Source organism: Pristiophorus japonicus, chromosome 7, assembly GCF_044704955.1.
Source record: "Pristiophorus japonicus isolate sPriJap1 chromosome 7, sPriJap1.hap1, whole genome shotgun sequence".
In the NCBI taxonomy this organism is placed as follows: Eukaryota; Metazoa; Chordata; class Chondrichthyes; family Pristiophoridae; genus Pristiophorus; species Pristiophorus japonicus.
In genome coordinates this window covers 168,449,961-168,477,313 of record NC_091983.1, presented here as the reverse complement: position 1 = coordinate 168,477,313, position 27,353 = coordinate 168,449,961, and the positions used below count along the sequence as shown (strand labels likewise).

The 27,353-nt window shown below is 44.2% G+C and overlaps 1 protein-coding gene across 3 annotated transcripts in view; it reads right to left on the bottom strand.

Annotated features, from left to right (window-relative positions):
- Window positions 1-27,353, bottom strand: part of rngtt (RNA guanylyltransferase and 5'-phosphatase) — a 522,369-nt gene that overhangs the window by 363,484 nt on the left and 131,532 nt on the right. The gene's annotated exons all lie outside the window — the stretch shown is intronic.

Here is a 27,353-nt window from a genome sequence, read left to right as displayed (position 1 = left end):
TATAATGCTCAGTATCAGAGAAAGCACATGAAAGTTTTATACCTTATCAGTACTAATTGTCTACAGGCAACACTGCACAAAAATAAATTAGTGACAGGGATCAACTTGCAATCCATCTGTCACAAGCTTACGATTAGAATGCTAAAATGATGATGATGATGGCAGAGGATACACGGAATGAACTTCCGAACTGCTATTTAGCTGATCTTGCCGTATCTTCGAAAACAGTTCTTTGCTATGATTTATCTCCCCCACCCCCCGCATCCACCAACCCTCACAGAAGCACATGATTTAGATAAAAACTCATCCCTATTGATCAGTTGTGGGAACTGGATTAATTAGTAAACATCAAAAGTAACTCAGCAATTAAATACGAAAAATTATTTTTTAAGCACACAACGGTAACACAATTTAAAAATCTTCCATTGAGGACATTACACATTATTATACATAGAGCCCAGGCTCATGTCTGCCAGGTATCTCTACCAGCAAAAAAAAATAAAACTACCTGCACAGTATATATTGTATTTTTTTTAAAACAAGGTACAAGAATGAATTAAGAGCAACAATACTGCATTTATTCAGATGGATCCCAACAAGCTTATTCCTTTATTCTGGATGGCAACTCAAGCAATTACTTCCTCACAATGGGCCCAAGTTTCGGCCTCAGATGCTCCTGATTTTTTGGAGCAACTGGTGTAGAACGGAGTATCTTAGAAATTCAAATTCTCGTCATTTAGTTTGCTCCAGTTCTAGTCAGTTGGAACAGTTTTACTTTGGAACAGAATTTTTTTTTTCAAAAGGGGGCGTGTCCGGCCACTTACGCCTGTTTTCAAAGTTTCGTCAGTGAAAACTTACTCCAAACTAACTTAGAATGGAGTAAGTGAAGATTTTTGTACGCTCGAAAAAACCTTGTCTACACTTTAGAAAATCAGGCATAGGTTACAAATCAGGCGCAGGGAATGGGGGGGGGGTTTCAAGGGAAGTTTACAAACATTAAACACTTCAGTTTTACAAATAAAGAGCCATCATCAATAATAAATGATAAAAACATCAATAAATCAAGCAACAAATCAATCAAAAAAAATTAATAAGAAATAATTTTTTTTTTTAAATCAATAAATAAAACATTTTCTACTTACCGACTGCAGCACCGGGAGCCCTCCAACAGCGTGCTGGGATGCCCCCGCCCCCCCTAGTGTGTCTCTGTCAATGTCTCTATCTCTCTGTCTGTCTGTCTGTGTGTGTGTCTCACTCTCTGTCTGTCAGTATCTGTGTTTCTGACAGCAAGGGGAGGGGGTAGAGGGGAGAAGGGGAGGGGGTAGAGGGGAGAAGGGGAGGGGGTAGAGGGGAGAAGGGGAGGGGGGGGAGGGGAGAAGGGGAGGGGGGGGGAGGGGAGAAGAGAAGGGGGAGGGGAGAAGAGAAGGGAGAGGGGAGAAGAGAAGGGGGAGGGGAGAGGAGAAGGGAGAGGGGAGAAGGAGGAGGGAGAGGGGAGAAGGGGAAGGGGGGGCGGAAGGAGAAGGGGGGGCGGAAGGAGAAGGGGGGGCGGAAGGAGAAGGGGGGGCGGAAGGAGAAGGGGGGGCGGAAGGAGAAGGGGGGGCGGAAGGAGAAGGGGGGGCGGAAGGAGAAGGGGGGGCGGAAGGAGAAGGGGGGGCGGAAGGAGAAGGGGGGGCGGAAGGAGAAGGGGGGGCGGAAGGAGAAGGGGGGGCGGAAGGAGAAGGGGGGGCGGAAGGAGAAGGGGGGGCGGAAGGAGAAGGGGGGGCGGAAGGAGAAGGGGGGGCGGAAGGAGAAGGGGGGGCGGAAGGAGAAGGGGGGGCGGAAGGAGAAGGGGGGGCGGAAGGAGAAGGGGGGGCGGAAGGAGAAGGGGGGGCGGAAGGAGAAGGGGGGGCGGAAGGAGAAGGGGGGGCGGAAGGAGAAGGGGGGGCGGAAGGAGAAGGGGGGGCGGAAGGAGAAGGGGGGGCGGAAGGAGAAGGGGGGGCGGAAGGAGAAGGGGGGGCGGAAGGAGAAGGGGGGGCGGAAGGAGAAGGGGGGGCGGAAGGAGAAGGGGGGGCGGAAGGAGAAGGGGGGGCGGAAGGAGAAGGGGGGGCGGAAGGAGAAGGGGGGGCGGAAGGAGAAGGGGGGGCGGAAGGAGAAGGGGGGGCGGAAGGAGAAGGGGGGGCGGAAGGAGAAGGGGGGGCGGAAGGAGAAGGGGGGGCGGAAGGAGAAGGGGGGGCGGAAGGAGAAGGGGGGGCGGAAGGAGAAGGGGGGGCGGAAGTAGAAGGGGGGGCGGAAGGAGAAGGGGGGGCGGAAGGAGAAGGGGGGGCGGAAGGAGAAGGGGGGGCGGAAGGAGAAGGGGGGGCGGAAGGAGAAGGGGGGGCGGAAGGAGAAGGGGGGGCGGAAGGAGAAGGGGGGGCGGAAGGAGAAGGGGGGGCGGAAGGAGAAGGGGGGGGCGGAAGGAGAAGGGGGAGGGAAGGAGAAGGAGGGGGGGGAAGGAGAAGGAGGGGGGGGGAAGGAGAAGGAGGGGGAGTGGAAGGAGAAGGAGCGGGGGGGAAGGAGAATGAGGAAGGGGGAAAGGAGAAGGGGGAGGGAAGGAGAAGGAGGGGGGGGAAGGAGAAGGAGGGGGGGGTGGAAGGAGAAGGGGGAGGGAAGCTGAACGGGCCGGGCCCAAGACTTCGGGCAGGGCCTGTCCCCAGCACCAGATTTACAGGTAGGTGGCGTTGGGTCGGGTCAGGTCCGGGGTCGGGAGCGTGGGTCGGGTCGAGGGGTAGGGAGAGGGAGGTCAGGTCGGGTGTGGGGTGGGGGGGGGGGGGGGGGGGGGGGGGGAGCGCGGGTCGGGTCGAGGGGTAGGGAGAGGGAGGTCAGGTCGGGTGTGGGGCGGGGGGGGGGGGAGCGCGGGTCGGGTCTAGTCCGGGGGGTCGGGTCGGTGTCGTGTCCGGTCCGGGGGGGCGGGAGGAAGCAGGAGCTGGGCGTGGGAGGCAGCCTTATGCACGCAGCCCCAGTGAGGCCATTCGGCCAGGGCTAGGGGCTGCGTGCTTCGGGCCTCTCCCACACAGTTTTGGGCGCCTGGAGATACTGCACATGTGCGCCCACTGTAGCGCGCATGTGCAGAGTTCCCGGCAATGTTTTCAGCGCAGGGACCTAGCTCCGCCCACCACAGCTCGTGCTGCGCCGCACCCGGCTCCAAGGACCAGCAGGGAGCTGGAGAATCTAAGTTTTTTTTAGGCGCACTTTGTGGCACGAAAAACGGGCATCCAGGTCGGGGCTGCACCGTTCTAGGCGCGGCCCGAAACTTGGGCCCTATATCCCTCAATCCCTTTCCTCTCCAGAAACCTATTTGTACTCTTCACCTCTAAGGTCAAAACACTTCCTGATCTCAACCATTACACACCTTAATTACCTTTTGGGTAGACAAGGTTTTGCAAATTTCCTAATTGTTAACCTATTATTGAACTCTTTACCTGAATTATAGATTTTGTCCATTCCTTTCATAATTGAAAGTGTCAACACTTAAAATCTTCTGATTCTTGTTCCACTGTTAACAATTATTTGCTATGCCTACTTTATTATTTGCAGATTTGGATATTGTATTGATTTTATCTTCATTTTGAGTAAGTTACAAAAAATAGCAAAAATACATCTGAGAGATCATATTGATGGTGCTGAGTTTAAAAACACAAAGAACTGAGGCTACATTTTGGAATGGCTCTACGACTTGTAGCAGGGACCACAACTGCAAATAAATTTAAAAGATATCCAATACAATAAAATCATTACACTAACTGGGCAAGAATAAAATAATTTGCATTCATATAGCGCCTTTGCAAAAAAAAAATCAAAGTGCAAGTTATTATTTAAATGGAGAAAGATTGCAAAGTGCTGCAGTACAGCAGGACCTGGGGGTACTTGTGCATGAAATACAAAAGGTTAGTATGCAGGTACAGCAAGTGATCAGGAAGGCCAATGGAATCTTGGCCTTTATTGCAAAGGGGATAAAAGCAGGGAAGTCTTGCTACAGTTATACAGGGTATTGGTGAGGCCACACCTGGAATACTGCGTGCAGTTTTGGTTTCCATATTTATGAAAGGATATACTTGCTTTGGAGGCAGTTCAGAGAAGGTTCACTAGGTTAATTCCAGGGATGAGGGAGTTGACTTATGAGGAAAGGTTGAGTAGGTTGGGCCTCTACTCATTGGAGTTCAGAAGAATGAGAGGCGATCTTATCGAAACGTCTAATATTATAAGGGGGCTTGACAAGGTGGATGCAGAGAGGATGTTTCCACTGATGGGGGAGACTAGAACTAGAGGGCATGATCGTAGAATAAGGGGCAGCCCATTTAAAACAGAGATGAGGAAAAAGAGGGTTGTAAATCTGTGGAATTTGCTGCCTCAGGGAGCTGTGGAAGCTGGGACATTGAATAAATTTAAGACAGAAATAGACAGTTTCTTGAGCGATAAGGGGTTATGGGGAGCGGCCGGGGAAGTGGAGCCGAGTCCATGATCAGATCAGCCATGATCTTATTGAATGGCGGAGCAGGCTCGAGGGGCCGTATGGCCGACTCCTGTTCCTATTTCTTATGTTCTTGTGTTCTCAGGCCATCCCAAAATGATTAATAGCAATTGAGTATTTTTTGAAGTGTAGTCACTGATGTTATGTAAGATATGCGGCGGCCAATTTGCACACATCAAGGTCCCTCAAACAACGACAAGAAAATAACTAGATAATCTGTTTGTAATGTTGGTTCATGGATAAATGTTGGTTCATGGATAAATATTGGGCAGGACACTGGGGAGAACACCCCTGCTCTTCTTCGAATAGTGCCGTGGATCTTTTACATCTACCCAAGAGGGAAGATGGGGCTTTGGTTTAACGTATCCTCCGAAAGATGGCACTTCTGACAGTGCAGTACTTCCTCAATACTGCACTGAAATATCAGCCTGGACGTTGTGCTCAAGTCCCTGCAGTGGGAATTGAACCCACAACCTTCTGACTTAGACGCAAGAGTGCTGTCATTCAATCACAGCTGACACCTATGGGTGTAAAGCATAACTTAGCCAACAGCATCTTTTGCTAGTGTTGTGCAGCTTAGGATTCACTCCAAGTCCAGTCCCACTCAACACTGGGAAACTCAAAGTCACAGTTTTGGCACCCATCACAAACTCTGCCCGCTTGCCACTGACCCCAACCAACCCCACTGATCACTTGTTCAGACAGAACCACACCGTAACATTCTAGTTGATCTAAAGCAGGTTCCTCATTGGCAATAGTCAGCAAGTTAGAGTGGGATCAACATTAACATTTTCTAAAATCAAATGCTGTTCTCCAAAGACTTGAGATGCCTCCAACCTACACTCTCAACAAGACTGCATTCTAGCTCCATGGGGACTGTAAATACCATGTGTTCAGCATTGGATTCCAACGAGAAAATTGTAAAAAGAAAATCTATATTTTTAAGTTTTCTTGTGTACACAATACACTAACAAAGTTATGAGGAGGTACAGCTAAGGGAGCATCAGAAGCTAGGAACTAAATTAAAAAGCAGAACCTCACAGATGGTATTGTCGGGATTACTACCGCTGCCACGTGCTAATTGACATAGGGATAGAATCATAGAAATTTACAGCACAGAAGGTGGCCATTTCGGCCCAGTGTGTCCGCGCTGGCCGACCAAGAGCTATCCAGCCTAATCTCACTTTCCAGTACTAGGTCCATAGCCCTGTACAGCACTTTAAATGGACATTCAAGTATTTTTTAAATGTGGTGAGGCTTTCTGCCTCTACCACCCTTTCAGGCAGTGAGTTCCAGACCTCCACCACCTTCAGAGTGAAGAAATTTCCCCTCATATCATCTCCATACCTCCTCCCAATTACTTTAAATCTATGCCCCCTGGCTGTTGACCCCTCTGCCAAGGGAAACAGGTCCTTGCCTGAAAGGATAGTAGAGGCAGAAAGCCTCACCACATTTAAAAAATACTTGGATGTCCACTTAAAGTGCCGTAACCTACAGGGCTATGGACCTAGTGCTGGAAAGTGAGATTAGGCCGGATAGCTCTATCTAGGCCTCTCATAATTTTATACACCTCAATCAGGTCTCCCCTCAGCCTCCTCTGTTCCAAAGAAAACAGACCCAGCATCTCCAATCTTTCCTCACAGCCAAAATTCTCCAGTCCAGGCAACATTCTTGTAAATCTCCTCTGCACCCTTTCCAGTGCAATCACATGTTTCCTGTAATGTGGTGACCAGAACTACACATAACGTCCTTGCCCCGACTAATAAAGGCAAGTATTTCCATCATCATAGGCAGTCCCTCGGAATCGAAGAAGACTTGCTTCCACTTGTGAGTTCTTTGGTGGCTGAACAGTCCAATACGAGAGCCACAGACTCTGTCACAGGTGGGACAGATAGTCGTTGAGGGAAGGGGTGGGTGGGATTGGTTTGCCGCTCTTTCCGCTGCCTGCGCTTGATTTCTGCACCCTCTCGGATGCACTTCCTCCACTTAGGAGGGCGGTCTTGGGCCAGGGACTACCAGGTGTCAGTGGGGATGTCGCACTTTATCAGGGAGGCTTTGAGGGTGCCCTTGTAACGTTTCCGCTGCCCACCTTTGGCTCGTTTGATGTGAAGGAGCTCAGAGTAGAGCACTTGCTTTGGGAATCTCGTGTCTGGTGTGCGAACTATGTGGCCTGCCCACTGGTGCTGATCGAGTGTGGTCAGTGCTTCAATGCTGGGGATGTTAGCCTGGACAAGGACGCTGATGTTGGTGCACCTGTCCCCCCAGGGGATTTGTAGGATCTTGCGAAGACATCGTTGCTGATATTTCTCCAGCAACTTGAGGTGTTTGCTGTACATGGACCATGTCTCTTGAGCCATACAGGAGGGCAGGTATTACTACAGCCCTGTAGACCATGAGCTTGATGGCAGTTTTGGGAGCCTGGTCTTCAAACACTCTTTTCCTCAGGCGGCCGAAGGCTGCACTTACACACCGGAGGCGACGGTGTTGGATCTCGTCGTTGATGCCTGCTCTTGTTGATAGGAGGCTCCCGAGATTATGGGAAGTGGTCCACGGTGTTCAGGGCCACGCCATGGATCTTGATGACTGCAGTGCTGTACGGTAAGGACAGGCTGGTGAGGGATCTTTGCTTTACGGATGTTTAGCGTAAGGCCCATGCTTTCGTACGTCTCAGTAAATACTTCGACTATGCCTCTATGTGCGCAGACGCAGGCGTCGTCCACGTACTGTAACTCGACGGCAAGTATTCCATATGGCTTCTTAACCACCTTATCTACCTAGCCTGTTACCTTCAGGGATCTGTGGACCTGCACTCCAAGGTCCCTTTGTTTCACTACACTTTTAAGTGTTGTACCATGTAATGTGTATTCCCTTGCCTTGTTAGACTTCCCCAAATGCACTACCTCACACTTATCTGGATTGAATTCCATTTGCCACTGTTCTGCCCACATGACCAATACATTTTTATCTTCCTGCAGTCCGCAGCTTTCTTCATCAACCACACAGCCTATTTTAGTGTCATCTGCAAACTTCTTATTCATACCCCAACACTCAAGTCCCAAGTCATTGATATATACCACAAAAAGCAAGGGACCCAGCACTGAGCCCTGCGCAACCCCACTGGATACAGTGATCTAGTCACAAAACACCCATCAACCCTTACCCTTTGCTTCCTGCCTCTAAGCCAATTTTGGATCCAACTTGCCAGCCAATTTGCCCTAGATCCCATGGGCTTTTATTTTCATGACAGTCTGCCATGTGGGACCTTATCAAAGATAGACAGATCAGGAAAGTGAATGCATGGCTAAAGACTGGTGTGGGAAGGAGGGGTTCCATTTCATGGGACACTGGCGCCAGTACAGGAAAAGGAAGGAGCTGCACTGCTGGGACCAGCTCCACCTGAACTGGAATGGGACAAGAGTCAGAGCAGAAATGATAAATAGGGCTATGGATAGGACTTTAAACTAGTAAGAAGGAGGGAGAGATCTGGTGGAAATAACATCAGCCTGAAGATAAAAGAAATAGATGAGATGAGAGGAAAGGTCAGACCAAAGTAAGGAACAAAGGAACAAAACAATCAGGGAACTTATACAGTTATAGAACACAAGTATAAAATCACGGTTACAAATAGAGAGAGAGAAATGGTTAATATAAACAAATTAAATTGCTTGTATTGCAATGTGCACAGCATCCATAATAACTGGGGAACTGAAAGCAAAAATTCATAGCGAGGAGCCAGATCTATTAGAGATAACTGAAACACGGCTATAGAAAGAACAGGACTGACAGTTAAATATTGTAGGATATAACCTATTTAAAAAGGATGGGGAAGGAAGAAGGGAGGATAGGGTAGCTGTACTAAGTATAGATAACATAATTTAACAGTTGAAAAAAGGAACATAACTAATGTTAAGATAGAAACAGAATCCATGTGGATTGAGATAAAGGATAAGAAGCAATCAATTGGGCCAACAGGGGTATTCTACAGACCACTTAATAGTGGAACGTAAGAGGAAGAAATATGCATGCAAATCTTTGAAATTAGTAAAAGATATAGGGCTAGAAATTCACCGACCGTTTTTTTGGCGGAATTTCACCGTATTTCGTGAAAAACTGGTCGGCGGGAATTTTGGTGACGTTTTGCGGCGGCGGTTTTCAAATATCGCTGGGGAGAGGAGCGCCGCCGTGCAAGACCTGAAATAGCGTTTGCGCCAAAAATTTGGCTCTCTGCGCAGCCGTATTTTGTGCGAAAAATACCGACATGTAAAAAGCTGCGTTGCAGCCCTTGGAGCAGCAGTAAGTAGGAAGACCTGCAAAAAAGGTCATAAAAACACCTGTCGACCATTACCCTTTGCTTCCTGCCACTAAGCCTTTGAATCCAACTCGCCATTTTCCCTTGGACCCCATGGGCTTTTACTTTTCTGACCTGTCTACCATGTGGGACCTTATCAAAATCCACGGAGACTACATCAAATGCACTATCCTCATCAACCCTCCTTGTTATCTCCTCAAAACATTCAATCAAGTTAGTCAGACATGACCTTCCTTAACAAATCCATGCTGATTTATTTGTTTAGTTAATATTGAGGAAGACTGCAAAAAAATGCATGATGATGTTAATAAACTTGTAATTAGCAAATGAATTTCAATGTAGATAAATGTGAGGTGGTGCATTTTGGTAGGAAGAATAAGGAGGCCAGTGAATTGGAGGAGCAAAGGGATCTGGGGGTACAGATACACAAATTACTAAAAGTAGTGATTCGGGTTAATAAGGCCATAAAAAAGCAAACCAAGCACTGTGGTCTATTTCTAGAATTGAAAAACAGAATTTTTTTTTAGAGCCTTGATTAGACCACACTTTTGCACACAGTTCTACTCTCCATATTATAAAAAGAATATAGACACTGGAGAAGGTGCAAAAATATTCACAAGGATGATACCAAAACAGAGACGATATACTTATCAGGAAAGACTGAACAGGCTGAGGTTAGTTTTCTCTAGAAAAGAGAAAGCTGAGGGGGGACCTAATGGAATCATAGAATGGTTACAGCACAGGAGGAGTCCATTCGGCCCATCGAGGCCGTGCCGGCTCTCTGCAAGAGCACTTCAGTTAATCCCACTGCCCTGCCCTATCCCTGTAGCCCAGAAAATAGGTTTTCTTCAGGTACTTATCCAATTCTCTTTTGAAAGCCACAATTGAGTCTGCCTCCACCACCCTTTCAGGTAGTGCATTCCAGATCCTAACCACTCGCTGCATAAAAAAGTTTTTCCTCATGTCGCCTTTGGTTCTTCTGCCAATCATCTTAAATCTATGTATTTTGGTTCTCGACCCTTCCGCAAATGGGAACAGATTCTCTCTATCTACTCTGTCTAGACATAAGAACATAAAAAACTTAAGAAATAGGAACGGGAGTAGCCTGCTCTGCCATTCAATATCATGACGGATCTGATCTTGGCCTCAACTACACTTTCCTGCCCACTCCCCATAACCCTTGACTCCCCCATAGTTCAAAAATCTATCTCCACCTTAAATATATTCAATGACCCAGCCTCAACAGCTCTCTGTAGAAAATTCCAAAGATTCACAACCCTCAGAAGAAATTCCTCTGCATCTCAGTTTTAAATGGGCGACCCATTATTTTGAAACTATGCGCCCTAATTCTAGATTCCCCCACGAGGTGAAACATCCTCTCTGCATCTACCCTGTCAAGTCCCCTCAGAATCTTATACGTTTCAATAAGATCGCCTCTCATTCTTCTAAACTCCAATGAGTATAAGAACACAACATAAGAACATAAGAAATAGGAGCAGGAGTAGGCCATACGGCCCCTCGAGCCTGCTCCGCCATTTAATAAGATCATGGCTGATCTGATCATGGACTCAGCTCCACCCCTCTGCCTGCTATCCATAACCCCTTATCGTTTAAGAAACTGTCTATTTCTGTCTTAAATTTATTCAATGACCCAGTTTCCACAGCTCTCTGAGGCAGTGAATTACAGATTAACAACCCTCAGAGAAGAAATTTCTCCTCATCTGTTTTAATTGGTGGCCCCTTAATCCAAGATCATGCCCCCTAGTTCTAGTCTCCCCTATGAGTGGAAACATCCTCTCTGCATCCACCTTGTCAAGCCCCCTCATAATCTTATACATTTCGATATCACGTCTCATTCTTCTGAATTCCAATGAGTTGAGGCCCAAACTACTCAACCTTTCCTCATAAGTCAACCCCCTCATCCCCGGAATCAACCTAGTGAACCTTCTCTGAACTGCCTCCAAAGCAAGTATATCCTTTCGTAAATATGGAAACCAAAACTGCACGCAGTATTCCAGGTGTGGCCTCACCAATACCTTATATAGCTGTAGCAAGACTTCCCTGCTTTTATACCCCATCCCCTTTGCAATAAAGGTCAATTTGCCTTCCTAATTACTTGCTATGCCTACATGCTAACTTTTTGTGTTTCATGTACTGGGACACCTTGACCCCTCTGTACCACAGCATTCTATAGTCTCTCTCCATTTAAATAATAATTTGCTTTTCTATTCTTCCTCCAAAGTGGATAACCTCACAATTTCCAACATTATACTCCATCTGTCAAATTTTTGCCTACTCACTTAATCTATCTATATCCCTTTGCAGATTCTGTGTGTCTTCTCCTCATAGCTTGCTTTCTCACCTATCTTGTATCATTAGCAAATTTGGCTACAGTACACTCAGTCCTTTCATCCAAGTCATTAATATAGATTATAAATAGTTGAGGCCCCAACACTGATCTCTGTGGCACCCCACTAGTTACAGTTTGCCAACCTGAAAATGGCCCATTTATCCCGACTCTCTGTTTTCTGTTAGTTAGCCAATCTTCTATCCATATTACCCCCAACCCCGTGAGCTTTTATCTTGTGCAGTTGCCTTTTATGTGGCACCTTATCGAATGCCTCCTGGAAATCCAAATATACTACATCCACTGGTTCCCCTTTATCTACCCTGCTCGTTACATTCTCAAAGAACTCCAGCAAATTTTTCAAACATGATTTCCCTTTCATAAAACCATGCCGACACTGCTTGATTGTATTATGATGTTCTAAATGTCCCGCTACAGCTTCCTTACTAATGGACTCCAGCATTTCTCCAATGACAGATGTTAGGCTAACTGGTCTATAGTTTCTTGCTTTCTGTTTCCCTCCTTTCGTGAATAGGGGCGTTATATTTGCATTCTGTTTTCCAATCCACTGGGACCTCTCCAGAATCCAGGGAATCTTGGTAGATTACAACCAATGCATCCACTATCTCTGCAGCCACTTCTTTTAAGACTCTAGGATGCAAGTCATCAGATCCAGGGAACATGTCTGCCTTTAGTCCCATTAGTTTCCCTAGTACTTTTTCTCTAGTGATAGTGATTATTGTAAGTTCCTCCCTCCCTATATTCCCTTGATTATCTATTATTATTGGGATGCTTTTAGTGTCTTCTACCGTGAAGACTGATACAAAATATTTGTTCAAAGTCTCTGCTGTTTCCTTGTTTCCCATTATTAATTCCCCAGTCTCATCCTCTAAGGGACCAATGTTTACTTTAGCTACTATCTTTCTTTTTATCTACCTATAGAAGCTCTTACTGTCTGTTTTTATATTTCTTGCTAGTTTACTCTCATAAACTATCTTCTCTCTCTTTATTATTTCTTTAGTTCTCCTTTGCTGGTTTCTAAAAAATTCCCAATCCTCCGGCCTAACACTAATCTTCGCAACATTGTATGCCTTTGTTTTCAATTTGATACCATCCTTTACTTCCTTAGTTAGCCACGGATGGTTCATCCTTCTCGTAGTCTTTCTTTCTCACTGAAATATATCTTTGCTATGAGTTATGAAATATCTCCTTAAATGTCTGCCACCGCTTATCTACTGTCTTACCCTTTAATCTACTTTCCCAGTCCACTTTAGCCAACTCTATTTTCATACCTTTGTAGTTGCCATTATTTAAGTTCAGGACACTAGTTTGAGTCCCAAGTTTCTCACCCTCAAACTGAATTTGAAATTCTAACATGCTATGATCACTCTTCCCAAGAGAATCCTTTACTGTGAGATCATTAATTAATCATATCTCATTACACATTACCAGATCTAAAATAGCCTTCTCCCTGGTTGGTTCCATAACATATTGTTCTAAGAAACCATCCCGAATACACTGTATGAACTCGTCCTCAAGGCTACCTTTGCCAATTTGATTTGTCCAATCTATATGAAGATTAAAATCACCCATGATTATTGCAGTACCTTTCTTACAAGCTCCTACTATTTCTTGATTTATACTTTGTCCTATAGTGTAGCTACTGTTAAGGGGCCTATAGACTACTCCCATCAGTGACTTCTTTCCCTAACTATTTCTTATTTCACCCAAACTGATTCTACATCTTGATCTTCTGGGCCAATATAATTTCTCATTACTGCACTGATCTCATCCTTTATTAACAGAGCTACCCCACCTACTTTTCCTTTCTGCCTATCTTTCCGAAATGTTAAATACCCCCGAATATTCAGTTCCCAGCCTTGGTCACCTTGCAACCACGTCCTGTAATGGCTATCAGATCATATCCATTTATTTCTATTTGTGTCGTCAACTCATCTATCTTGTCACGAATGCTGCGTGCATTCAGATAAAGAGCCTTTAATTTTGTCTTTTTACCATTTTTCCCTACTCTGACTCAAATTTCTGGTGCACTCTTGTGCTTGTACAATCTGTCCCTTCCTGTCACCGTCTGGTTATCTACTCCTATCTCTACCCTGCACTGTTGCCTTCTTGTTTCTCTTTGACTTTTAAAAAATTTCCCCTCACCTGAACCCTCCCACCCACTATTTAGTTTAAAGCCCTCTCTACAGCCCTAGTTATTTGATTCGCCAGGACATTGGTCCCAGCGTGGTTCAAACGAAGCCAGTCTCAATGGAACAGTCCCCTCTTTCCTCAGTACTGGTGCCAGTGCCTCATGAATCGAAACCCATTTCTCCCACACCAATAGACCTCATGATTTTGAACACCTCTATCAAATCTCCTCTCAAACTTCTCTGCTCAAAGGAGAACAACCCCAGCTTCTCCAGCCGATCCACATAACTGAAGTCCCTCATCCCTGAAATCATTCTTGTAAACCTTTTCTGCACCCTCTCTAAGGCCTTCACATCCTTCCTAAAGTGCGGTGCCCAGAATTGGACACAATACTCCAATTGAGGCCAAACCAGAGTTTTATAAAGGTTCATCATAACATAGAGGTCTTTAACATAATGAAAAGATTGGACAGGGTAGAAGTGGAGGAAATGTATTGAATCTAATAGGGAATTCAAGACAAACCTCTTTACCCAAAGAGAGATAAGAATGTGGAACACACTACGATAAGGTAGTTGAGGCAAATAGCATAGATGCATTTAAGGGAAAGTTAGATAAGAACATGAGGGAGAAAGGAATAGAAGGATATGCTGATCGGCTTAGATGAAGAGGGGTGGGAAGAAACTAGTTTTGAGCATAAACACCGGCATCGAGCAGTTGGGCCAAATGGCCTGTTTCTGTGCTGTCAACTCAATGTAATGCTATGTAATTTGGCTAACTAGTAGCCCTAGTGGAGAAGTTGGCCTAATCTGGTGATCCTATTCTTGTACAAGGGTATTGGGAAGGGCTGATTGTGCCTCCCTAAAAATCCCACCAGGCCTGAGTTCCCTCCAGACTGAGAGGGTTGCCGCAATAATAGGATGTTTCTTACTTCCTAATAGGCTCTATGAAATAGTAAGCGGTTCAGAGGGGTTTGGTAGGAATGTCTGGTCTCCAGTCCCAGCTATAGGTTTTACTGAAAGGCTAGAGACCATACTACAATCACTTGGATATGTGCAGCCAAATAGTAGAAATTTGGGAGTGCACCCTCTGGTTTTGAGAGCTTATGGTGCTCATGGCATATATGCAATCTCCTGTCCACCGAGAGGAACTTGGAGATGCAACTAACCCAGCACTGAATTGACAAACTGGTACTTGGACAGGTGGCAAAAAATACATTAATGAAGTCATGAAAAATATTCATCTTAATTGTACTGAGTTTCTGTGCAATATGTACATTAAGATATCTAAAGCCAAACCTGATCTTGAAAAGGGATAGGACTCCCATGTTCGTAGGAGGGCATCATGCGTGATGCACATGTCCTCTATTCCCAGATCCCTTTAACCCCTTTTCCTTCATCAACTATCCAATTTAATCTCAAATTTAACAAAGTTTATGCCTCAACCATTCACCCTGGAAGTGAATTTCACAGCCTCACAATGCTGTGTGAAGAAATTTATCCTGCCCTTCGATTCTAAATGTTTTACATTTAATCTTGTACCAATGACCCCCAACTATTGGAAACAATTTGCTTCCATCTACTCTGACCTATAATTAAAAATTTTTAAATACTTCCATCATACTGCCCTGTAATCTACGTTGTTCTATTGAAAAGAGATTCAACTTTTCAAGCATCCTCATGCACCTGGATTGTACCCACTCTATAACCTCAATATTCTCTCTGCAGTGTGTAACTCCCAAATCTGCAGTATTCTTTTAAGTATTGTAACCAGAAATGCTGCCTTTATTGTCCTGTGACCCTGTACCTCTAAAACTCTCTACTCTTTGGTAGTCAGCTCAACTCTGTCATTCAGAGTATAATTACTGCTGTTATTTATTTAATCAAAAATGTTATCAAAAGTGGCCCCAGAACTGAGTCCTGAGCAACACCTTTACCCATTTCCAACTATTTTGAAAATCTGTCCTTCACTTCTACTGTTTTCTCCATTCTAAACAATTTTTAATCTAGTTTGCTAATTGCATAGCCTTCAACCATCTCCAGTAGTTTCTAAAGTTGTATTCAAGTTTGTATAATTGTTTTATTTTCTATTAAAAACATTTATAACCACTCCAAGATATATTTTTATAGTTTGAAAGGCAGAATTATTCCAAAGCGTAGCACAGTGCACCAGATAAATTTTCCAATGAGGCATGTCCCGAAACCATCCTAGAAAATATGCTCACGCCTTCAGCACCCACACCCCTTTCAGAATTATAAAATCCACCACAGCAGCAAGCTACCGTTTGTGTACTTCAGGATTTTCCCATGTAATATAAATAATGGAAGGTTGATTTGCTTACAGATTAAGTCATGAAATATTCTGCAGTACTTTCACTTGAACTCCTTCATGTATCACTCTGCTGTTTTTAAGGACGGTATCAAGTTTTGGTTAGCATTTCTAGGGTGGCATTTATATGGCGTGGGAACAGGCATCATTCTGACGCAGGGCAAATGCTACAAACTAACCCCAGTAATGTGGGGAAATGTGAGGTTATTCCCTTTGGTAGAAGAATAGCAAAACAGAATACTTTTTTTTAAATGGTGAGAAACTATAAAATGTTCAGAGAGATTTAGGTGTCCTCGTACAAGAAATACAAAGAGTTAGCATGCAGGTACAGCAAGCAATTAGGAAGACAAATGGCATGTTGGCCTTTATCGCAAGAGGGTTGGAGTACAATTGTACAGGGTTTCAGTGAGACCACACCTGGCATATTGTGCACAGTTTTTGTCTCCTTATCTAGGGAAGGATATATTTGCCTTAGAGATGGAGCAACAAAGGTTCACTAGATTGATTCCTGGGATGAGAGGGTTGTCCTATGAGGAGAGATTGAGTAGATTGGTTCTGTACTTTCTGGAGTTTAGAAGAATGAGAGATGATCTCATTAAAACCTATAAGATTCTGAGAGGGCTTGACAGGGTAGTTGCTGAGAGATTATTTCCCCTGGTTAGAGAGTCTAGAACTAGGGTGCATAGTCTCAGGATAAGGGGTCGGCCTTTTAAGACTAAGATAGGGAGGAATTTCTTCACTCAGAGGGCTGTGAATCTTTGGAATTCTCTACCCCAAAGGGCTGTGGATGCTGAATTGAGAATATTCAAGTCTGAGAGATAGATTTTTGGACTCTAAGGGAATCAAGGGATATGGGAATCGGGAGGGAAAGTAGAGTTGAGGTCGAAGATCAGCCATGATCTTATTGAATGGGGCGCAGGCTTGAGAGGCCATATGCCTGCTCTTAATTCTTATATTCTTATGCAACAATCAGTATTCAATGAATATGCATGAAACAAATGATCCCAAGTGTGGCGGACAGGAGTGAGGATGAGAGGTTTGCCAGTGATGTTGAGACCAACAGTATTTGGATTTCTGCAGGAGCACATTTATGGCGCCACTCGTGGTGGTTCTGCTCAGTTTTAAGCGGGGACAGTTTATTTTGGCAGAACTAACAGCTGACAAACGAACGATGATCCCAAGGTCAGAATGGGTCAATGGGCCTACGGTCTGGCTACATTAGGCAGTGTCAGTCTAACAACATTGAGGTAAAAACAGAAAATGCTGGAAATACTCAGCAGGTCAGGCAGCATCTGAGAGAAAAACAAAGTTAACATTTCAGGTCGATGACCTTTCATTAGAACTCCTGATGAAAAGGCATCGAGCTGAAACGTTAACTCGGTTTCTCTGTCCACAGATGCTGCCTGACCTACTGAGTATTTCCAACATTTTCAATTTTTGTTCCAGATTTCCAGCAGCCGCAGTATTTTGCTTTTGTATTGGCAACATTGAGGGCTGGGGTATACAGTCCCAGGGCTTTGGAGCATTCACTGAGGGAAGGTATCAGGGTCCTTAAGTACTTAGGAAAGAGGGTCTTGGTCTTTTAATACTGGGTGTTGGCTCGGTCTGGGAGCACTGATGAGGGAGCAAGTCACTGGGTCTGGAAGCACTGGGAAAGAGTTTCTGGACTCTACAAGCATTAGGATCCAGGTTCTAGCCATACTGAGAGTTATTTTAAGCATTGGGGAACACAGGGATTGAGGTTCTAGGGTTTGGGAAGTTCCATTGGTTTGGAACACTCAAGTGTTGTCTGAGGACAAGAGAATGGGACACCAGGGTTCAAAAGCACTGGAAAGGGGTATCCTGGGGTACCAATAGAGAGTGTGGTAGGAAGCCAGAGTCCAGAACCATTGAGGGGAAGGTCATAGTCTGGCAACATTAAGGGGGAGGATAGTGAATGAGAATTTGGGCTGAGTTGTTTTGGTCTGTTATGGGCCAACAGGCACCCACACCCCAAGCCGCCCAGTTCCTGGTCTAGAGCAAGTTTTAAGCAAAAAAATATATTTATGACTATAATTATTAACTGCTTACATAGCTGTAACTAATTAGAATGTTTACAATTTAATAATGTAGGTGATGTAATTAGTTTTTCCAAAGGTAACCCCTATATATAAATAAACCTAAGCAATATAATTAGCCTGCTCTGCTTAATGGCAACGATTTAAAAATTACATTTTGTCTTCCAAGAATCGCCTCAGATATAACAGAACGGTATATATTTTACAGTATCATGGTTAAATTTGTTTCTCCAATAGCTACCATAGCTGCTCCCTCGCTGTCTGTCTGTCTCTCTCTCTCATCTTGACACACTTTGAAGTAAAAAATGAATAGCTTTATTTAAAAATCATCCAGTTCATATTTACACAAACTGAACTACTGTTGTATACAAAGACACTATATCAAAACTAAACTACTGTTATGCAGGTACAATTTGACTTTCTCTTGAGAAATATTATTTCAGTGCAAAAATCTAACTGGAATTCAAACAGAAACAAAAGCTGCTGCAAGTTATAAGTAGTGCATGTTTGAAATGGGTCTCACATACACACAGCTTCTCCATTTAATAAAAACAAAAACTTTTATTAAATAGAAGTTTTGAAATTTGCCACCAAGCTTTTGAAATAGATTTGAAAAACAAACAAAACATGTAATATTAGAGGGAGAGAGAAACATTTTTCCCAAAATGGTGCTGATACATCTCGGGAAATTGGGCGCACTGCTCTGCATCTGCTCAGATTGTAGGATCTGTCTGCAGAAAAATCACAGCTTGAAGCAAAAATAACTTTTGGGGTAGGCATTCAACTAAAAACATCAATCGAGGTTCTCAAGACACACAAAACAACGTTGAATTTATTTATTTTGGACATTAGAAGTTTCAGTTAATATAAAAAATAAAGTTCAGTGCTTTTAACTCCTTTCTCTTATTAGCTGGCTCTACTTATTAAGCATTCAGAAGAGGATGTTTTTATTAGTTGCTTCTCACTCGTAATTTTCTAGCTACTTACCTCAGTTTTGATACCAATGTTCTCTACCCCTTCAGTTCTGATTTTCTGTCGTTTTATTTTGAGTTAGTCATCGAGATAACAGGAATAGTGCAACTAAAAATGTGACACTTACAGCAACTGTACGCTATACACAAGTCTAGAGACAGATCTCCTGTCGGTGCATTGCTCACAATGAGTCAGAAAAGAGATCATCATCATCATCATAGGCAGTCCCTCGAAACAAGGATGATTTGCTTCCATGCCAAAAAAGGATGAATTCACAGGTGCTTCAATGAAGGACCTAATATTCCAGGTCCTGAACTACATCCTAAAGGGTGGAAGATGCCTGTGCATGCATTTTTTTTTAACGTGTGGTGGCCGTTGCACACCAGCCACCACACGGGCTTGATAGAGCTAGGTCTTGGTCCAGTGGCAAGTGTTATCCAAGATGATTGGAGACCTGCTCTGCTGCATGGACCTAGTGCGCACACATATCGCAGTGTGGGCTGGCCCGTGCTGCCCCTGGGCCCCTAGCCCCGAACTCGCACCTCTCCTGGGCCCCAATCACGTCCCTCTACAGTCTCGCGCTGCTCCTTCGCCCCGACCTCACCACTCCTGCTGTATCTGCCCACGCTCCAATCACCGACCTGGACCTTGATGACGTCACTCTTCACCGCCATCGCCCTCCTGCACCAACTCTCACTGCTCCCGGGCCGCAGTACCTCCGCTCCTTTTATGGCCCCGACCTGCCGCTGGTGTTCTCACGCAGGTCGGGGCCTCCACGCTGCCCCCGGGCCACCGCACCTCTCAAGAGAGCTGCTACATTATGTCGTATTACCAAGGAAACTGCCTGATCACAATGGAGGGTAGCAGTGGGATATGGGGGTACTGGAGAGTTCAAAATCTGGCAGCATTGGAATAGGGTCTAAGTATCTAGCAATATTTTGAAGGGGATCATAGAATCATACAGCACAGAATGAGGCCATTTGGTCCATTGTGTCTGTGCCGGCTCTTGAAACAGCTATCCAATTTGTCTCCATAGCCCTGTAATTGTTTTCTTTTTCAACTATATATCCACTTCCCTTTTGAAAATTACAATTGAATAGTTTCCACCACCCATAACAACTTGCTGCATTAAAGGATGCATAAAGTTTCATCTACCATGTTTCTGCCCATTTCACCAATCTGTTGATGTCCTCCTAAAGTCTGCTACAATCTTCTTCACTGTTTACTACATTGGGATTTTGATGTCTGGGAGCAATGAAGTGCTTCTGGAATCAGTGTGCACTCGGCAAGGGCCTGGGATCCAGCCATACAGATATTGGGTCTCAGGAACCAGCAGTATTTTGAGAAGGGAACCAGAATCTGCTAGCGTGTACAGGCACAGGGAGGGAGTTCCCAGGAACACTGCAGAATTCTGAGATTTCTGGAGCACGTGCTGGGCTCAGGGATCACCGAAAAAAGAAATCCTGGGATCCAGGACTACACAAGTGAGATCTCAAGATCTTGGAACAATAGGAGCAGTTCTGGGATTTGGGAACACTGGGAGTCTGTTTGAGGGGTTTGGGAGCATTAAATTTGGATGTGCAGGGGGCAGAATGGGAAAACTTCCTTTGGGGGGAGGGGGGCAGGGGACAGGGACCTGGAGTCCAGAAGGGTCAGAGAGAGGGCGCCAGAATCTATCAGTATTGGGAGAGTTGCTGGAACTGGTAATCTGGCAAGGTATAACAGCCTTGGGGAGAGGAGAATAGCATCAAACTAGCCTTGGCCCCTTTTGGACCATCAGGTGTCACACCTCCTCCCAGTGTTCCCAATTATCAGCCTCCACCTCTGATCCATCCACAGCAGCTTTTGCACAGCCAGGCACACCATTGCTGCTTTCCCTGTTGCCAGCTGGCTCCTGCCTTTACATTCCTACCTTAGAGGACTATTCGCAAGCTTGCCAAATTATACAGTATTTAATCATAAATTTTCAGAAACAACTACCTCCTAAAACACTCAATTTTACCTTAGGATATAGAATTTATAATCACAGGAGGAAGCTATTCAAACCATTGCACCTATTCTGCCACTCAAAGAGTACACCCAAAATTGGACACAATGTTCTAACGGCAGCCTGATCAATGATTTGGTTAGGTTTAGCATTACCTCTTTGCTTTTGTACATTATCCCCCATTTATAAAATCTCGGATCCCATAAGCTTTTCCTCCCCCAGCTTTATCGATTGATAAAGATTGCATATTTGGCCCCTATATCTCTTTGCTATTCGATTCAATTTAATGTTTTACTATTAAGTATACATGTCCTCTCCTTATTCATCCTTTCAAATATTACCTTGTATATGGGTGGAGCTGGGTGACTTGATCAATGGCACCACCCAGTGTCTAAAAGCCTACAATTAAAGTGTTACAGCCAAAAGTTAACATAGACTTTTCCTTATTATACAAAGAAGGGAACAATGGGAAAGGCACTGAGAATACAGTCCAGAGCTTTATGACCACTGAGGGAGTATCTGAGGGAGAGGGAGGGGGTAAGTGTCCTCAAGAGGGCAGACCTGAAAAGCAGCAGAATTGGGGAACAGTTCATGAGCTCTGAGGGCTAGAGTTTGCCCAAGCTTTTGGTTACAATTTCTTATTTGGCTTGGCAACAATTTTTCTTTATGTCTCTGCAGTGCCTTAGCATGTTTTTCTATGTTAAAGTATATGAATGCAAGTTGTTGTTGTCGTACATAAATACAAGTTGTTGTTGTAGAGAAGGTATTCTCTTTATTTGATGACATAACATTACGGGTAGTGGTAAACTCAAATGTATTTTGTGGAGGGGTGAGGGGGAATGGTCAGATGATGGAGGAGATAAAGAGAACAGATATAATTACTAAAGGACAAAGATTATTTCAGAACCAGTTAGAATCAAATATACATTTTGCAAATTAACTACCTTTTGAACAAATTTTCTTTCATAAACCAAGTGATTATCATCTTTTGTAATCTCAATTAACTGCACACAGATGGTATTTTGTAGTTTTTTCATTAGAAGCTGAGCAGTAGGGATTTCTCCATCGGCCACCAAGTTATTCATTGGCTGTCAACTTTTAATTACAGGCGCAGCATCAAGAATCTGGACTTCCGGAATCCGGACCGATTGGTGGCAGGGTCGTCCGCAATCTGTAAAATGGTCCGGAATCTGGACCGCATGACCCTGCCAACCTCAGTGCCTCGCCGCTGTCTGACCTCGCCGCCCTTGCCTCGGAGCCTCCTCGGCAGGGCCCGCCCGACGACCACCTCCTCGGCAGGGCCCGCCCGACGACCACCTCCTCGGCAGGGCCCGCCCGACGACCACCTCCTCGGCAGGGCCCGCCCGACGACCACCTCCTCGGCAGGGCCCGCCCGACGACCACCTCCTCGGCAGGGCCCGCCCGACGACCACCTCCTCGGCAGGGCCCGCCCGACGACCACCTCCTCGGCAGGGCCCGCCCGACGACCACCTCCTCGGCAGGGCCCGCCCGACGACCACCTCCTCGGCAGGGCCCGCCCGACGACCACCTCCTCGGCAGGGCCCGCCCGACGACCACCTCCTCGGCAGGGCCCGCCCGACGACCACCTCCTCGGCAGGGCCCGCCCGACGACCTGAACAGTTCTGTGGCAGGAATCCCCCCCCACCCCCACTTTCTGACGTTCCGAAATCCGGAAATACCCGAACCTGGGCTCGGGTATTTATGGATTCGTAACACAAATCGAAATTCAGGAAAAACCCGGAATCCAGAACAGCCTCAGTCCCGAGGGTTCCGGATTTTAGGCGCTGCACCTGTATAAATATACAATATTTACTTGTCTTCATACAAGCTAGTTTCGAATTTGTATACTGGAAAAAATAATTTTGGATTCTTATCTAACTACTTTTCTCAAAGAACCCTCAGCTATGCAACTGAGGGACAATTTTCATCAAGATATTCACACAGAACAATACGAGAAGGAGCATAATGCCATCTTTTTCAATCAGTTCTGTCTGTCCTAACGATTTCCACTGCTCATTTGTTGCCTTTAAACTTGATTGATGAAATAAAATATCTTCAAATATCAATTATAACATTCAGACAGAGCAAAGGTAACCAGGGGCGGGCAGCGTGCAAGATTAATAAAACAGAAGATGGAAAAAAACAAAGCAGTAGGAAACAAAGTTGAAAGAATGGGTAAGCAAAATTAAGACAACCAAATGGCTATAAAGGAATAATCTTATATCTATAATTTTCCCTGCTGCAACTTACCAATCTTTTTTTTGAAAAAGACCAAGCAGGAAATAAATCCTTCAGCACAATGAGGAATGCAAATTCTTAACAGCCAGCTTGACAACAACACAACCACTCCCTAGATCAAATGCCCACATTCTTTGTAGAGAAACCTAGCATCTAAAGAAGCATCTAAAGTGGAGCCAAAAATAACTTAAAATACAACACAACGGGAGCAAGACCAAATAGCTATACTCAAAAGAAAATTTGCTGCGCATTATACATCTGTAATTTCTCTAACAAAAATGCAGTATCTTCGACTAACATGGATATTTGATTGCCCAATTTTAATTTTTAATGTAGCTGTCTTTAGAAAATATGTTTCTGTACATGAATTATGGATAATTTGATTTTAATGGTTTTCTGAATTTTACAGGCCCAATTTCAAAATAAATATTGTACATTAAATATTCTGTTTAGCTGAATATCCCTCCAATATTTTGGGATGATAAATTTAAATGAAAATATTGAACCCAAAATAAGAGAAATACATTTAGCAGGTAGTTCACATGAAATTGGCATACATGCTAAACAAACAATATATAAATGCCATACTTGAAATTAAATTGAGAAACATCGCTAAAATGGACAATGTCAGTCACATGGTATTCTAATTAAATGTCGTATGGATCAATTCCATGTGTCCCTCTTAACCACAGTCATGGCTTTAAGAAATGCACCTAAAAATGCTTTTTGAACCCTCACATCAACATCCAACTACTAACAAAACAGGTTAGATTTCATTTAGAATTACTTCATATTTCTTGCCTCCTTTTCTCTAAAATCCCCCTATTGCTTCCTTTTGTTTGTACGTTTCTTTCCAAAATGGGGAAGGCAGATGACGGATTGGCAGTTGTGGTCACTGACTTGTTCACACCTCAACAGTGCCTTCTGAGAGGAAGTGTTATTCTGTGGATGAGTTCTCCCATCCCATGTCTTTGTGGAAATAAAGAGCTCCACACCTTTCCTTGTGTCTTTCCAACTCAGTCGGTGCTCAAAGCCAGCATCTCAATAGTCAAAATAAATCAAACGAAAATGAACGTGCATTGTTCATGTACTTGTGACCTTCCAAAATACTTAATTGCCAATGATGTTCTTTTAAAGTGTATTGCCATTGCTGTAATGGAACTAAACGTTGCGCACAGCCAGGTCCCACAATTAGCAATGAGATAAATGTCTAGATGATCTGTTCTGGTGGTATTTCTGGGATAAATTTTAGCCACGACACCAGGGGAATTTAACTGCTCTTCTTCGAATAGTGCCATGCAAATTTATACATCCACCAGAGCGAGCAAACAGGGCTTTGGTTTAATGTCTCATCCAAATGACAGCACTGATTATGTGCTCAAGTCTCTGGAGTGGGGCTTGAACCCATGACCTTCTGACTCGAAGCAAGAATGCTACCACTCAGCTAAGGCTGATGCTGGAGTGCGAACAATGAGCCACAGCTGACATTTGAAAGGTTTCCAAAATAAAATTAGAACTTAGTCTTAGCACATTTTCTTACCGACTTTTTCAACACTGTTTTTCCTTAAAAATTACATTTACTTCATTTTATTGTGACACACAAACAAAACCTGTCACTGCTTGCTGGATGTCATGATCATAACAGCTACATCACCCTGGTCCATGGGGAGGGGGCGAGGGAGTACGCAGCATGGAACTGGCAATGACTAGCCTAAGCCATTTACATACTTGGTGCTATTTTAGTCCTGGGGCCAGTGTTGATGAACCGGCTCTCATCATTTACCCTACTAAACCTAGTTCACTTATCCTGGCCGCACACTCGCAGACCGAGTTCATAGACTTTGTGGAGCTAATTCACAGACACTAGCTTCCTGGAATCCAAACAAAACGTTGCCAATATAAATGCTGCTTGACTGTGATCTACAGTATAGTGTTACAAGAAGAACCAAGAGAAAAAACAGTAAAGAAAAAAGAAAAGGCATCTCAGAGAAGGATAGCACATCATATAGAGAGCACATATTCTCTCTCTATCCCTCATTCTGAAAGTTAGGAATGGGAAAGGCAATAACCTCACGGCACATTTTCAATGAGGTCCTACCAAGTGCATCTGCAATCTGGCCCACATGTTAGGGAACACATTCCTAATCTTCTCAAAAACAAAACTCGAAAAACACACTTCACTTTTGATTACACTCATCACCATTCTTCTAAACCTTAGCTGCACCTCTTGCAGGAACAGAAGATGCTTCTTCAACTCTAATTTTTGTAAACAACTAATCACTGAGATGGCCATCTCAAAATGTTAAATAAATCTTTGATAGTTCCCAGAGCATCACTAAATCACAGGACAGCTAAAACAGCATTGGATGTTCTGATCTAATCAAATATTTTAACTTATGGGTACTTAAAAGCTATTTGTTGAGATGGGTATTGTATAATATTGTATAAAGGTTGAAGTCCATTATTAAAGAAGCAGTAGCAGGACATTTCGATAAGCAAAATTCGGTCAGGCAGAGTCGGCATGGATTTATGAAGGGGAAGTCATGTTTGACAAATTTACTGGAGTTCTTAGAGGATGTAATGGACAGGGTGGATAAAGGGGAACCAGTGGATGTGGTGTATTTGGACTTCCAGAAGGCATTTGATAAGGTGCCACATAAAAGGTTACTGCAAAGATAAAAGGTCACGGGGTTGGGGGTAATATATTAGCATGGATAGAGGATTGGCTAACTAACAGAAAACAGAGAGTCGGGATAAATGGTTCACTCTCTGGTTGGCAACCAGTAACTAGTGGGGTGCCGCAGGGATCAGTGCTGGGACCCGAAATATTTACAATCTATATTAACGACTTGGAAGAAGGGCCTGAGTGTAACGTAGCCAAGTTTGCTGACGATACAAAGATGGGAGGAAAAGCAGTGACGAGGACACAAAAAATCTACAAAAGGACATAGACAGGCTAAGTGAGTGGGCAAAAGTGGGCTAAAATTTGGCAGATGGAGTATAATGTTGGAAAGTGTTTTGGCAGAAAAAAAATCAAAGAGCAAGTTATTACTTAAATGGAGAAAGATTGCAAAGTGCTGCAGTACAGCAGGACCTGGAGGTACTTCTGCATGAAACACAACAGGATAGTATGCAGGTACAGCAAGTGATCAGGAAGGCCAATGGTATCTTGGCCTTTATTGCAAAGGGGATGGAGTATAAAAGCAGGGAAGTCTTGCTACAGCTATACAAGGTATTGGTGAGGCCACACCTGGAATACTGCGTGCAGTTTTGACTTCCATATTTACGAAAGGATATACTTGCTTTGGAGGCAGTCAAGAGAAGGTTCACTAGGTTGATTCCGGGAATGAGGGGGTTTGACTTACAAGGAAAGGTTGAGTAGGTTGGACCTCTACTCATTGGAATTCAGAAGAATGAGAGGTGATCTTATCGAAACGTATACGATTATGAGGGGGCTTGACAAGGTGGATGCAGAGAGGATGTTTCCACTGATGGGGGAGACTAGAACTAGAGGGCATGATCTTAGATTAAGGGGCCGCCCATTTAAAACAGAGATGAGGAGGAATTTCTTCTCCTCAGAAGGTTGTAAATCTGTGGAATTTGCTGCCTCAGAGAGCTGTGGAAGCTGGGATATTGAATAAATTTGACAGAAATAGACAGTTTCTTGAGCGATGAGGATATGGGGAGCGGGCGGGGAAGTGGAGCTGAGTCCATGATCAGATCAACCATGATCTTATTGAATGAGGGAGCAGGCTCGAGGGGCTGTATGGCCTACTCCGGTTCCTATTTCTTATGTCCTTACGTTCTTATAATCACTTGAATGTTGGAAAATACTGACAAACATACTGCTACGGTATTTATAACTAGACCTCCAACAACATCAATTTTAGCATCATTTTTCATAACGATTTAATTTTTTTGACATGATATTTTACAGCATTTTAGAAAATGATTGCATATCAAATGCTAATTCTTTTAAAACTTCGATTACCTTACACCAAAGCCCATTTATATGTCATCATACAGCAGAACGAGGTTTTGATCTTTGAGGCCAAAAAATGTATCTGTCTAAAATGTATGCATGAACCCTTGCCCTCCCCAAGTAATTTCTAATGATGTCAGACTAAATTATCTTGCAGTCCAGATATCACATCCAGTCCAGCCCTCAATCACATCAAGGTCACCAACATGTCCTTCCCTTGGGCCACGATTCTCTATAATCTATATTGTTGCCATGCTCCCAGACAAAAGTGATAATTTATGTAAACCAATTGTTGGAGAAACAGCACAGCAGATGATTCAAGGCAGTTCAACAAGCAGCGAGGATGCACATTTCTCATGCTCGTACTTCAATTTTTCAGCTTGGGATTGTTCATTGTGGAATATTTACTCTACTGTCTCAACTAACTGTCTTCACTTGCAATGTGAAAGATAAAAACAAGTGCACTAGAAGATATTGC